We start from the raw sequence: 14,088 nt of genomic DNA, 5'->3' as shown, positions 1-14,088 counted from the left end.
CTAGCTATTATGCTCAGGTTTTTGGTTTATGTTTTGGTCGAAGGACTTCTTTCAGTGCTTAAGATGTAGTGTTCAGATAGTAGTTTGTCATTGGGCAATGGAGTCTAGAGCTGCGAAATGTTTTGAAATGCTGGAGTGATGATGTTCAGACTGCAGGGCCTATTGGGTATCTCAACAAACAAAATTTAAACTTAAATGGTGATGTATGGTCAGCCAACAGAAAGCATTTAAGAATTTTCCATTAAACTGGTGATGTGAAAGTGAAACATGTGGCTCAGGAGCAAAATTGAATTCCTGAAACAAAGGTCACTGTGAAAGATATATTCTGAAAGTGCAGCAATTAAGAATTACACTTATCAAGATTATAGCTGAAGAAAACATCCATTAACAACATAGATTGAACTCAGGGTATTGCATGAATAAGTCCTGAAGGTTATTCTTTTTCTTTGTTGCTTAAACACTTAGAAATGAGAAACATATATGGATTGTAAGAGATTAAAACACATAACAAAGAGAGTTACAGAAAAAACTTATTGTATTATGAGGTACACAGGAATCCTGCAGTTTTTCAACAGACACCAGAACGCATTCAACGCTTCAGAACTCCGAGAAATTCCATCACTTTCTTTATTAAACTCTGAAAGGATTACAACATAAGAACTTCTTCAGGAGAAATCAACAACAACCCCTCAAGCTTGTGCGAGGGGCAAATATATACCATCGGTTATACAAAATATCTGAGTGCTAAGTTATCTCAGAAATGAATACGTTCACCAACTTTTCAAGATATTTGATAAGAAAGTTATTACATCATTGAATACAAAGTAAGTGCATCTTTATGCTTGTCAGAAGATATTTTGGCCAAAAGAGGCCACTGAGTCGGTTGGAGTGATCCGCATTTAACGCTGAGAAATGCGCTTTGGGAGCTGCTCTGTTGTAGCTTCTCAGCCTGGACACCTGTAGCTTCTCACTTTGCTTTGTTGGCCGTTAGCTCTGCTGAGGTGGCTCAGCCTTTATCTTTAATGCATGCTGATTCTTTTAAACTGTCCTATGTATGAAAATTTCCATTTTCCATGAACAAAATTTATAGAATGGCCTCCTGTTTATAAAATCATCTGTATGGCCTTAGTCCACCATTCTAGTGTAGGTAGTTGATGCCTGAGAATTGCATCCATAGTCTCCTCTGCCTCTGTATATTTGAAAAAATTAGGAGGCACCTCAAACAGGTGTTTGATTTCATTCATTATAAAAAATAAACTTTCTACTCTATTGTAGAGAGTATGTCCTGTGGCTGGCCCTGTTTCCTCTGATGTGTTGGGCTTCTCATTGATATGACTTGTGGCAAAGGCATTAACCCTTTTGGCATACTGCTCATGAGTGAACAGTCTCCCTGCGTTGTTCAGTAAGCTAGGGAGCCCTCTGTTTTCCAATACCTGAAATTCTCCAAAAACCTGTTTACCTCAGTCTGCATGTCCTGGGTTCTTCTCTCTAATGTCTGGACCAAGTTTCTCAGTGTAAGAACCCTCTTGATTAACTGAATGTGCTCAGTTCTGTTTGAAATTCCCATGGCAGCCAACTGGGTACTTGTTCTATTGTTAAGCACATTAATCATCCTGGTGGCTATTTCAGGCATGTTGCTTAGAGCAGCCCTTGATCTCTGAATTTCAGCCTGTGCTTTTGGAATGAGCTCTAGCTGCTCATGGATTGTTTCAATATACTGCCATTGGTCATTAATAGATTGGCCAATGTTAGCCCACAACACTATTTTAAGCTCAGCCACAACCTTATCTAATTTGATCTCATTTTCTAGCTCTTTGATCTTGTCTTTGAGGGCTTTTATCTCCCTGCCCTTTTCTGCCACAGACTGCTTGGACTTGTCATATCTATCATTTACTTTGGCCAATTTCTCCCTGGTCTCATTCAATTCTGTCATTTGAGCTTCCAGGGCCTGAATCTCATTTCTTAGCTTTTGCATATCTAAGCTAGGGGCCTGCTCTGTTGTTGGTGGTGCTGAAGTAGATGCTGCTGCTTTTTCAGTCTGTTGAGGAGGTGGAATAGTAGTTGGAGGAGCTTCCTCAAGGTTAATGACTAGAGGGGGAGGCTGGGAAGTCTGCCCTTCTTCTCTTTGTTTCAGAGTTGCTTGTAATGATGCCTGTGCAGCCTCTGATTCTCCCAGCTTTTCTTGTGTCTGGATGAGCTGCTTGTAGAGAGACACCAGCAAAGCTGTGGCATCTTGATCATGCCTTTGTTGAGCTACTTCATCTGTTTGAGGGTGAATTGTGGCTGGGAGTTTGATCTTTCTCCTCAAAGCTGCCATATCTGCATCCCTCAATTTTAATATTTCTTGTATGCCCTTGATATCTTTGGGATCATGCCCAATCTCAATAATTATGTCTTCTAAGGACCTTATTCTGTTGTCCTTTGCTTGAGAGGATGCCCTTTCCAACTCAAGTTGGGCAGCTGTATTATTAAGGCTATTTTCTAGCCTGTAGTTGTCCAATGTCTTATCAGCCAAGGAAGCATAGACCATCTCACCTGTTTGTTTGTGCAACTCAATTTTATCCATTGGGTGGATGTCCTTGGCCAGGACCTCAAGATTGGTCCTCAAGTAATCTGAAGGGGACTTTGGCTGCAATGTAGTTGGTATGAGGTGACTCATAATCATCTTGCCCTCATGGACATCATATGCAGACATTAGTCGCTGTTGATTGGTGGGAGCCATTTTCAACAAATGGTTATACAGCTGTATCTTTATGGGCTCATTCCTTTTCTTTATTTCGATGAACTGCTGTTTAATGCTCAGTTCACCCTCTCTCTGCTGGCTAGAGGAGCTGACTTCTCCTCCCACAGTTCTGTTCTGTTCCTCTTGGAAGGAACTTGCAGATGCTTCCCTGCTAGGTGGGCCCATACCCAGAGACTGCCCTGTTGGCATTTCCTCATCAGAGAAAGGGTTCAATCTCTGTCTTTTCTCACCATGACTTTCTGATGTGGTCAAGGGAGTCTCTCTATCCCTTTTTCTGCTAGTATCCTCCTTTTGTGGAGTTTGGAGGATTGATGCATCATTAACTGCTTCTTGACTAGGAGATACTATGTTTTGAGCCTGCTACTCAGTGAGAATTGGGGCTTCAACTGCCCCTTCTTGTTGTGTGGGCTGCTCTATGTCATGTTGCCCTTCTGTTTGCTATGATCCCTATTGTTGCTGTGGCTCTAACTGCTGCTGCACTTCTTCTTGCTGTCCCATCTCTTTATCTGTTTGGTCTCCAGTTATGGGAGGTGGTTGCTCTTGTTCCACCTGCTTTCCTTTGCCCTTGCTGCCTGTCTGTTGAGTGTCCATGGCAGCTTGCTGATGTGTTGTTGAAGAAGAGGCAGCTGCTCCAAGTTGCCTTTGATATGATAAGGAAACCTGTCCACAAGTTTCCAAGTCAGCCTCCTTTTGCATATTCCTAGCCTCTCTCTCTAGTATCTGCTCTCTAGAGATTGGCTCTTCTAAAGTGCCCTCTTTCCAGCTTAAAGAATTTGCATACTTTTCAATGTGAGGCAGCTTAACATGTGAATAGTTACCCAATTTGTGTTTTATCCTCCTGAGGGAGATAAAATGATTACGGTCATAAGGTATCCATTTAAAGTTGGTTTGCAATTTGAGACCCTCTAAGATCATATCTGCCTCCTTCCATCCCTCCTCTCTTTTGTTGTACAAAAAGGGGCCTAGCTGGCTCCTTACCTTCAGTTGTACCTTCTTGTTTTTGCTTTGGAAATGGAAGCAATCTGAACTTCCAAACTGCCTAAAGTATTCTAGGGCAAACAGTCTCATGGGGACATACCTTGGCAGCCTGTAGGGGTCCAATTCACAGCCATATACTCTGATTACTGTGTGGTGTTGGTAAAGATACCAATCACCAATGCTGTAGGATTTGGAGAGATGGAGAATTCTCTGCATGTCATCGGTTAACCTTGGAGGAGGGACACCATTCAGCAATGTCATAGCTGGGTGAATGAACAGGTCTATAAATTCACAGTATGTGTATGGTGATTGAGAAACATAATGGAAAACTGAAGTCCAAAACACCATTGACCTTGGATTTCCCTGGGCATTAAGTTTCTTGAGGGGAATGGAGAAACTGTCTGGCTGATAAAATAAGAACAGGTGGTAGATGTATGAGGTGTATCTGAACACCCTTTCCCTTGGTAGATTCATCAGCTGTTCATGGATCTTCTCTGCAATGTAGTTGGCATAGTCATAGTGTACAACTGGAGGCTTTCCAGGAGAAAACATGGACAGCATTGCCATTATAGTGCCATCAACATCCTCAATCCCCTTGTATCCCAGGACATAACTGATCAAATCCACTAGCATTCTGCCCAGGTCATTCAGGTAGTGATATCCAATAGGGGGAGTCCTTATAGTCTCAGAGCTTGGCTGTACAAATAACTGGTTAATTTTGGTGATCTGGGCACTTGACAGATTATTTCCCTTCTTTATTAAATCCAACATGGAAAGAGGGGCCAATGGCCTTGCAGTATGGAAATGCAGCATCTCATTTATGGTTTCTGGGGTGATGAAAAACAAAACTGAGCCTGTAGGACTGAGAACAGCTCTCTGGCAAGGATCATAGCATTCCTGGCACTTGTGGATCAAGTCTGGGAGGGCATTGACTCGAGGGAGGTTGTAAATGGGAAAATTTGAGTCCCAAATCCCTAAAATATCAACTCCTTTAAGGTGATGAGCTTTCAATTCATTTAACATGTGAATATTGAACTTGGAACCCAATGGAAACCAATCTAACATCTGATAATCTAGATCTCCCAGGGCTTTCCATGTTATCTCCCTTTGAGGGGCATTCAGAGGTTGGATATTCAGGGCTATTGGTGTCTCCATGGCTAGTGAAGTTTATGAATTTGTATGCAGACCGCTCTGAATGAGCAGAAAAACGAAGAGGAGTGTTTTCTTGCAATGGAAGTGAATTGTAAGAAACAGAGGGCAAATTGAATAAACAACAGTTGAAATACTGTCTAAAGGATTGATAAAACAGTAGCAGGACTGACCAGGAGTATTTTCTGTGGTGAATCTGGTCAATTGAAATTTCTAGTTCACGACTGCGCGAACTAGCTGTGAATTCAACTTAATTTGCCAAATGCGGCTTTGCAGGAGATTTATGGCTTCACTGGTTGAAAATGGGTGCAAGTCACTGTGTATTTGATGGTGAAAACAGTGTTTTACAGTCTCTTAACAGTTTTCTTGAGGAAATACGGATAAAACCAGGCTCATGGAATGATTTGGAGGAATACCTGGTAATTTCGCCGGTAAGAGTTGCAAATGTAGGTGCAATGAAGGCGCCGGCGGTCTTGGAATCAGCTTTAGCAGGTTGGCGCTGGTTTGAACGTGAGCAGTATGTAGAAATAGTTAGAGTTTCTTTTGCCAAAAGTGGAAAAAACATGACATTTTGGCCTAAATATGGATTTTTGGCGATATTGGCGCGTTTTTGGGATGACGTCAGCATGACGTCACCGGGTGGGGTCGGAGTCGGATGACGTCAGCATGACGTCACCGGGTTATGTGGCAGGCTGCGATTGGTCCACGGGGATAGTTAGGTGGCGGCCATATCAGCGCGGGGGCAGACGAAGGAGTTGATGCGACGGCGAGGTGGCAGTGACGTGGCTCTGACGTGAGGATGACGCAAGCCCGGCAAAACAAGTGGTAAGAGGAACAACGGTAATGGTTTTCTCGAATCGCTTATAATACGGCGACGGTTTTGTCGGAGGCCGACCCGAGAAGCTGTGAGGGCGACGCGTGGCAGAGGCCTGACGTCACCCTCTGACAGTTTCTCGGGTGCTAAACGTCGGACCTCGGGCCCAACCCGATATTCATAATAGCCGTCCGATCAAAAGTGCCCGATCGGACGGTTGATGGGTTGATGATTTGATCGGATGATACGGGCGCGGGGGAAGGATTAAAATAACATATTTTTTGGAGTTTGCGTCCGGCGGAAAAACTTAGGGGTATGGTATTTTATAATGTTTTTCAATGTATTTTGTCGGAATGAAATAATGCGGGCGGAGACTTTGGATAAATGGCAAAAAGTGGGTTTTTGTGTTATTTCATAATACAAAGTGGGTTATGGGTAAAACAAGGTCTTTTATAAGGTTTTCTTTAGCAAATGAAGGTTCTAAGGGGCCAAATGGATTCAGAAGATGGGAGGGGGTTTGGCTTAGGTTTATCAAAGTGACCAGATGTCATTTGATCCCTGACAGAGGACTAATTGGCTATAATGCCAAGGGGAGGGGTATTTATACAATGCTTGGGGGTTTATACACCATGGTGTTATAATACTAGGGAAAGGGTAACATAGGGGAATTATATAATAGAGTTAGGGTTAATATGGATGAAAAAAAAGGGTGGATGAAGGGAAATAACACTAAGTTTATTTGAAAATAACTTAGCTTAAGGAGTAGATCAAAATGAAAAGAGTTTTAGACAAGAAATGTGGCTTCTAATAGGACTAAAACCACCTTGAAACCATCAATTTTTCCATGAATCTCAACTGATGATGGGATGTTAGTTATGAAGGGGAAAAGGGGAAGAAGGGAGGTTAGACATGCTTCTTTGCTATGCTGCCACCTGATGGAGAAGAACACCTTCTTAATTCATTGATTTTGCTTTGTGAACAAGGCTACCACACATGCAATTTGTAAGAAATTATATTTCTGCAACCCCAACTGCCTACCCATCTATTTGCCTAGCATTTTTTGTTTCTTCTTGGAGGGTGCACTTAGGCTTGCAGACCCTTATTTGCCTTTTCTTTTCTTTGGCTTTTTTCTTTTGTTTTTCTATCTACTTCTACCCTTATTTCTTCCAAGGTCCCAGATTAAGCAGTTGGGAGCCTTTCTTCTCTACCTAAACTACTTGTCTGCCAAGATTAAACAGTTTGGACAGACTTCTTTCTCTACTCTACAACTGAAAATTTAAAACATGGCATGATCCAGATTAGGCTGTTGGACCATCCATCAAAATTGAGTTCACATCAAGCTATATACAAACCTTATATTCTCTTGGAAATATGGGATCTTTGCATCATCAAAGCAGAGCATATTTGGACCTTCCCTTTTCAATCATGAAATATGAAACCTATTGGTATAGGTAGCTAACAGAATACATGGATATAGTTCCTCACAAAGAAACCTAAAGCCTTTTACATGTTTAAAAAATTTAAGGCTCTAGTGTAAAATCAAAAAGAGAAGAAGATTAAGGTGTAGAGGACAAATAATGGTGGAGAGTTTGCCAAGAAGAAATGCAAAGAGTTTTGTAAGAAGTGTAGTATAGCACAATAAAAGAATACCACAGGCACGCCTCAACAACTGGAGTTGCAAAAAGAATGAATGAGATGTTGATGGAAACGGCAAGAACCATGCTCAGTGGCATTGGATTAGGGCAGAAATTTTAGGCAGAGGCAGTGGATTTGCATGTTAATTGTTTAACATATCACCTTCATGTGGAACCCATAAACAAGCAAGGTTGTCTACAGTCAAGATTTGGTGTTTAGAGAAGTGAAAGATGTTATTAAACATGAATTCCTACCAAAGGAAAATGAACTAGAGAAGACAGAGTTTGAACTAAAGGAGGAAGAATTAAACTTTGCAAAAGAACAAGAAACATAAGAGGAAGAACCACACACTCCAATTTTGAGGAGATCAGTTCGAGAGAGAAGACATCCAACAAGGTATAGTCCATCTACTTTTTGTTCAAATTTTGCTTCATCTATTACTGATGATGATCCCTAAACTGTCAGGGAGCCAGTGGATTCAGAGGATGGAAAACTTTGGAAGAAGGCCATGGTTGAAGAAATTACAACTTTAGAAAAAACGAGGCTTTGGATCTCGTGGAGTTGTTAGCTGGAATGAAACCCATTGGCAACATATGGGTGTTTAAGAAGAAGATGAATGAAAAAGGTGAAGTGGATAAACACAAGCTTGGTTAGTAGCGAAAGGTTATTCCCAGGTGTCGGGAATTGATTTTGGTGATATATTTTTTTATCCTGTTGCCAAGTTAGCTTCTATTATATTACTTTTATGTGTTGTTGCTTCTTTTGATTTTTAGGTAGAATAGATGTATGTGAATACAACATTTCTTCACAGGGATCTAGAAGAAGAGATATACATGAAGCATCAACAAGGCTTTGCGGTGAAGGGTAAGAAAGAACCAATATGAAGGTTGAAAAAATCTTTGTATGGGTTAAAGCAATCACCAAGGATGTGGTATCAAAAAATTGATACGTATATACAAGGACTTGGCTTCACAACCAACAAAGCATATAGCTATGTGTATTATAAAATAATTGGTGATTGCGGTCTTTATTTGGTCTTAAATGTTGATGTTATGTTGTTGATAGCAAATGATAAATAAATTATCAAGAATATGAAGACCCAAGTGTCCTTTAAATTAACATGAAGGATCTTGGTGCTAGAAACTATATTTTAGGCATAGAAATTAAATGAGATCAGGAAAAGTGGAAGCTTTGGTTAAACCAGAGGAAGTATGTCAAGACAATATTATAGAGGTTTAATATGCAGGATAACAAATTGATGAAGGTTCCTATTACTGTAGTTGTAAAGTTATTTATTGAACAATGTCCTAAGACATGGGAAGAGGAAGAGGACATGTCTTGTGTTCCATATTCGAGTGTAGTTAGTCGCTTGATATATGGAATGGTTTGTACCAGACCATACATTGCACGTGCAGTGGCAGTATTGAGCAGGTTTATGTGAAAACTAGGGAGAAGCATTGGATAATATTGAAGCGGGTATTCAGGTATTTGTGTGGCACTAGTGATTATGGTGTTTGCTACTAGGGATGACCAGGATTGGTTAGAGTGTTGGAAATATGTGGCTTTGTTGATATAGACTAGGTTGGAGATCTAGATCAAAGAAGATCTACAAGTGGGTATGTGTTTAACCTATTTGGAGGAGAAGTCAATTGGATGAGCAAGGGATAGTTTGGAATGACAATTCCAACTATAGAGGTTGAATACATGGCAACTACTCATGCAAGCAAGGAAGCAATTTGGTTTCAAAGATTGTGTTCAAGTATGGGGTTGGTACAATGATCTATAAGGATAGATTGCGACAACTAAAGTGCAATTTTCTTGGTAAAGAACCCTACTTATCATTTGAAGACAAAGCATATTGATGTTCAATATCACTTTGTGAGGGTTATGGTTGAAGACAAAAAGGTGTTGTTGGTAAAGGTGGACACTTTGAAGAATGTTGCAGATGTATTGACAAAGTCTGTGAACATTGAGAAATTTTATTGGTGTGAAACAATGGGCATTGTTGCCCTAGACCAATGACTATGCACTCTTTGCAGCTCCTTGTGTGGAAAGAAAACGAGTGGGAGAAGTTGGTTGTGTGTTATATTCTTTCCACGACTAGTATCAGGAGATATTACGTTGCACCAAGTGCAGCATGGGTGGCAGCCACCCTTTCCAAGGGGTTTGCAAGGGGACAGTAGCCCCCCTAAACGAGGTCCTATGCAACACCCAAAGTTTTTTTTTTTTTTATGTAGACCCATCCATGGTTTTGTACAATTTTTTTAGGCATTATGCTTTTTCCCATGGTATTTTGTAGATCTAGTCAAGGGAACTAAAGTTATGTTCTGATCCAAGGTTATTGGATTGGGGTTTATGAATGTTTCAACGTGTATATAATGTATTGTAACATTGAAAGGAAGAGAATGGAAAGTCAATATGGTTTTCATGGTTTTGGGTTCCAGGAGAAAATATCTATGTATATTTTTATGTTTTCACCATTATATATTTTTCTTTTTCTTAAGATTTCGTTTGCAAGTAATTTTTGTACAGGGTTAAAACCTACAAGAGCGTTCTACCAAAGTTTGTCATCGAGCTAGGGGGCAAGACTCCTTGTGTTGATATTGAAGTTGTAGATTCTCCCTTAGATTATAATTTGATCCTTGGCCATAGTTGGTTTTATGCCATGCATATTGTTGTGTCTTCGGTGTTTTGTGTGCTTCACATTCCCCATGAAGTCAAGATTGTCATGATCGACCAGTTGGACTATTGTATATCGTCAACCAAGACTAACACTACGAGCACTTTTGTGCCGCTCATTGGATATAGATTTGGCACTTATGAGAGTGTTGGCACAAGACTGTTTAAAATCCCATCTCTTATTGATGTCTTTCTTTTACCCATGCCCGAAATTCCTTCTTCTTCTATTTCCCCTATGCACATAGTAACTTCCAACATCTATGGATCCCATAGGTATCCTGACCCTCGGGTGGTGCTTTTCTCCTTTGGAATTTGATCAAAGTTGTGAACATGTGCCGCCTTTAGCAGAAGATATTACCTCTTTCATAGTCCCATCAGTACCTCCTAACACTGGTGTGAAACTCCATCCTAATATGGAATATAATTAGACTCCTTTTCCCACACGGGTCATCACTTCGCCTCTTCCACATGACTCCCTCGACGATGAGTCTTCTTCTTGATAAGTCATCTTGGAAGTCATGGATTCACTTATTGATAATACTAGGGAGATTATGCCACTTTAGGCCTCTATTCTCCTGGGCTTCGAAAAGCTTAATCAACCCAGGGGGCATTTTCTTGGCCATCCTTGCATGTGCTGCCCTTGGACCGAGTCAAGTCTTGGGCTTCTAATGTTGAACTTTCCAATGAATTGTCCCACTCATATGTACCTGTCAACAAGTTCCTTGTAACCCCTTTATTCCTTGATAATCCTTGTCAAGGAGCTACACTAATTCATGAGACCACCCACCTTGTATGTCCTCGCATCAATCTTGATTACGCTATAGTTCTAGCTTTTTCCTAGTATCACCAACCTTTAATAATTGGGTAGTTCAACTTTCTACAACATGGTCCCACAATGGTGTGTCATATGGTATCTCCGGTCCTCCATGAGTTCATGAATGGAAATCCTTGGCTTGTGCCTGGTAGTGGGCATGCCTTGACATGACCTATTAGATTGAGTTGCGCGTGTACATAAGAGTGTGTGTGATGTTTTTATCTCTTTTTGGTTTGGTGTGTGATGTGAACACTTTTTCTAATACATTGTATATGCAAAAAATCCAAAAAAATTCATATGTTATAAACCTGTTTTCTCGCATTTGAGTCAGTTGCAGTCATCCTTATACTCTTGACCCTTTTGCATAGCTTATGCCCTTGTTTCTGAGCATTTTTGTGCACAAATGTTAGTTTTCCACATGCAATCTACTACCCCCCTAGTTCTAAGTGTATAATTTGGGTTTCGAGTGTTAGATTAACCCCTTATAACCTACGTATGTCAATATTTTTCTAGAATTGCGCATTTCCTGGGAGATCAAATGAATGGATTACCTTTATGACTTAGCTAGGGGCGAATTATTATGGAAGTTTCCTTATATATATACTTGTCTCATAAAAGGGTCAAGCTAGTTTTTTAGTGAGAATCTCATATATGTTTTCATTATTATAGTCATTGTGGGAGGCTAAGGAGATCATGCTACTAGGTTTAATGAGAGGTGATTCTTGTATCTTGAATTTATATTGTGTATGTACTTCAATTTGATATAATACATAGTGATTCCCTTCCATATTTCCATTGTATAATTCTATGATATATTGCATGTTGGATTTTGTTGTGCACTAATCTTGTCATTGCAGGGAAGCAAGGGGTTGTGCTCTTTCTTGTGTGCATGTTTTAGGAAAGAAGTAGGAGCTAAGATGTATGTTAGATCTTCTTTCAATGTAGCTACAACAACAGAGACAAGGGTTTAGTGATAAGTCTCGTAACTCCCATCACTCTTCTTTTTCAATTAGTATCTTCATAACAAAGGAATTGTTTGAATCACATATTGACACACACTTGTTTGTTTGGTGGTACTTGAGCAAGGATAATAAAGAAACATCTCCTTGTAGTTATGAGTTTTCAACTACAACACTTACCAACTATATTTATGTTGCAATCGTTATATTTTAAAACCATATATGTGTGTGTGTTAAAAATGTATTACCTTATGATCAATTAATTACATGCAAATTGAGAAGTTTAGCTTGGTAAGTCCTAGGGGAAAACCAACCAAATCAAATCCAAAGACAAGTTAACATGAGCTTACATGGAAACTGAGAAATTTGGATTGTTCGGTCTCAGGGGAATCCAACGAAAACCAAACTCAAAAGACAAGATAAACTAGATTTGATAATGCCAATATGATTACTATTGTCTTGATAATTGGGCCCAAGAATTATGATGGGTTTTTTTGAGGTAATTTTTTACTTCATTTTTTTTTTCCTGATGAACATCAAGCCAATCTGAGGAGTCGTCAGGAACATAAGTAGAGGAGATAATGATTGCATTTCCTTGAGTCAATTCTAATCCTAGGGGATCTGCAATGTTAGGTGCTTCCTTATCACTATCTATGATATATGATTCATGGAAACATTTGTGCTCGCTCATTGACGAAGTTAAGACCGTGATTGTGTATCTTTGCCACCATTGTCACCCTCTGCTTGGCTTATTGCTTGCTTTCACTTTGTGTTCTTACCTTTCCTACAGGGGTCGTTGCGATGAGTGGTCTTATTTTCCAACCTCTTTGCCTCCTTATGCTTAAGATTCTTTTGTTAGCTTGAAACAAGTTTCTACCCTTTATACCACTCGTTCCTCCAACACAAGCTTCCTTTGTGGTATGCTCATTAAACCTTGAAATACACCAAGTATTCTTTTATCTCTTTTTTGAGCTCGTTAAAATTGAGCGAAAAAAAAAATATATTATCAAGCGTACTTGTCTTCTCTTTTGTGTTTGTTAAAGTATGAACGAGACTAAAAAGAGAAAATGGAAGGGGAATCATTTACTTATGTTATTATTGAAAATGACAATGTCAGTCCCATTGCCCTTGAACGTGCCACTTGTTTGAGTCATTATCTCCTAATTCAGATTTAGCTTGCCTAGGAGTCATACCATACATATAGGTTTGTTCAATGCTTTGGATGGTTACTCTTTTAGTCACTACAGAGTGTGCTTCAATGAATCCTATGTTATTGAACAATATCACGTGGTACTCATTAGTCAATGTTGCCAAGTCACTTTTTGTGTCATGTCGTGATGTATTCAAGGGAAGTTTTAGCTTGAGTCAACCATTTGTAGTCCCTATTGACCTTTTTGTTTCAACCATCCGTGTGTCAATTGCACTTCATTATTTCATGACTTCGTTCATTGTGTCAATTGATGGGGGACACATTAAGGACCTCCTTCGATGGATCTTCTCCTGTCGACTTCAACTCATTATCTAGGAGCTTAATCTAGGAGCTAGTAGTACCTTGGATCTTGTAGACCTCAGTGGCAGGTTTCCTCACAATCAATAGTGGGTTTACCTCATTGGCTCTTGATCAGTCCAGTCTACGAGTGTTCAATGTCAACTCATTTATTCACACTTATTAGATTGTGCTAGGTACCTTGGGATCCATTTTCATCATTGGTAGGTACCCTCGCATATGTTAACGATATACCTCATAGGCTGTTAATAAGGATGTTTTTACCATGCTTGACATAAACACATATATTCACATGTTGTAGTTTCATACGATCGAGGTTGTGTAGAAGATCCTGGGTTAGGGACATTTCCTTCTTACATGGCACCCTTTTGAGGCTATGTTAGAGTCATGTAACATTTATGTACTTTGAGGACTATTATGGGGCACCTCTGTTTTATGTGTCCATAGTCCTATTGATGTTTACTATGAAATATATCCACACTGCATTTGTTGGTGGATATGATATTTTGATTTACCATATGGATCCACTATGTATTGTTTATGGCCATGTTCTAACATTTCATGTCATGGATCTGCAATATATAGTTGGTGACCATGTTCACTTTCTCTTTATGACCTAGCATGGGTATGCTTGCCTCGAGGATGTTATTAGCGGGGTTGAGACTTCAACGCTTGAGTTCCTCTAATTCGACTTGGTTTTGTATCCTTCCTCCCATTTTGAGATATGAGTTTTATCGCAATGCATTTTGGCCGCTAGTTACTTTTCTAACCTCATGCATTAGGGAGCATTTTTTATCTACATATTTTCAT

The sequence above is a fragment of the Pinus tabuliformis genome, chromosome 9 (assembly GCF_031772625.1).
Source record: "Pinus tabuliformis cultivar Carrire ecotype Pingquan chromosome 9, CPIR1, whole genome shotgun sequence".
In the NCBI taxonomy this organism is placed as follows: Eukaryota; Viridiplantae; Streptophyta; class Pinopsida; order Pinales; family Pinaceae; genus Pinus; species Pinus tabuliformis.
This window is presented reverse-complemented; position numbering follows the sequence as displayed.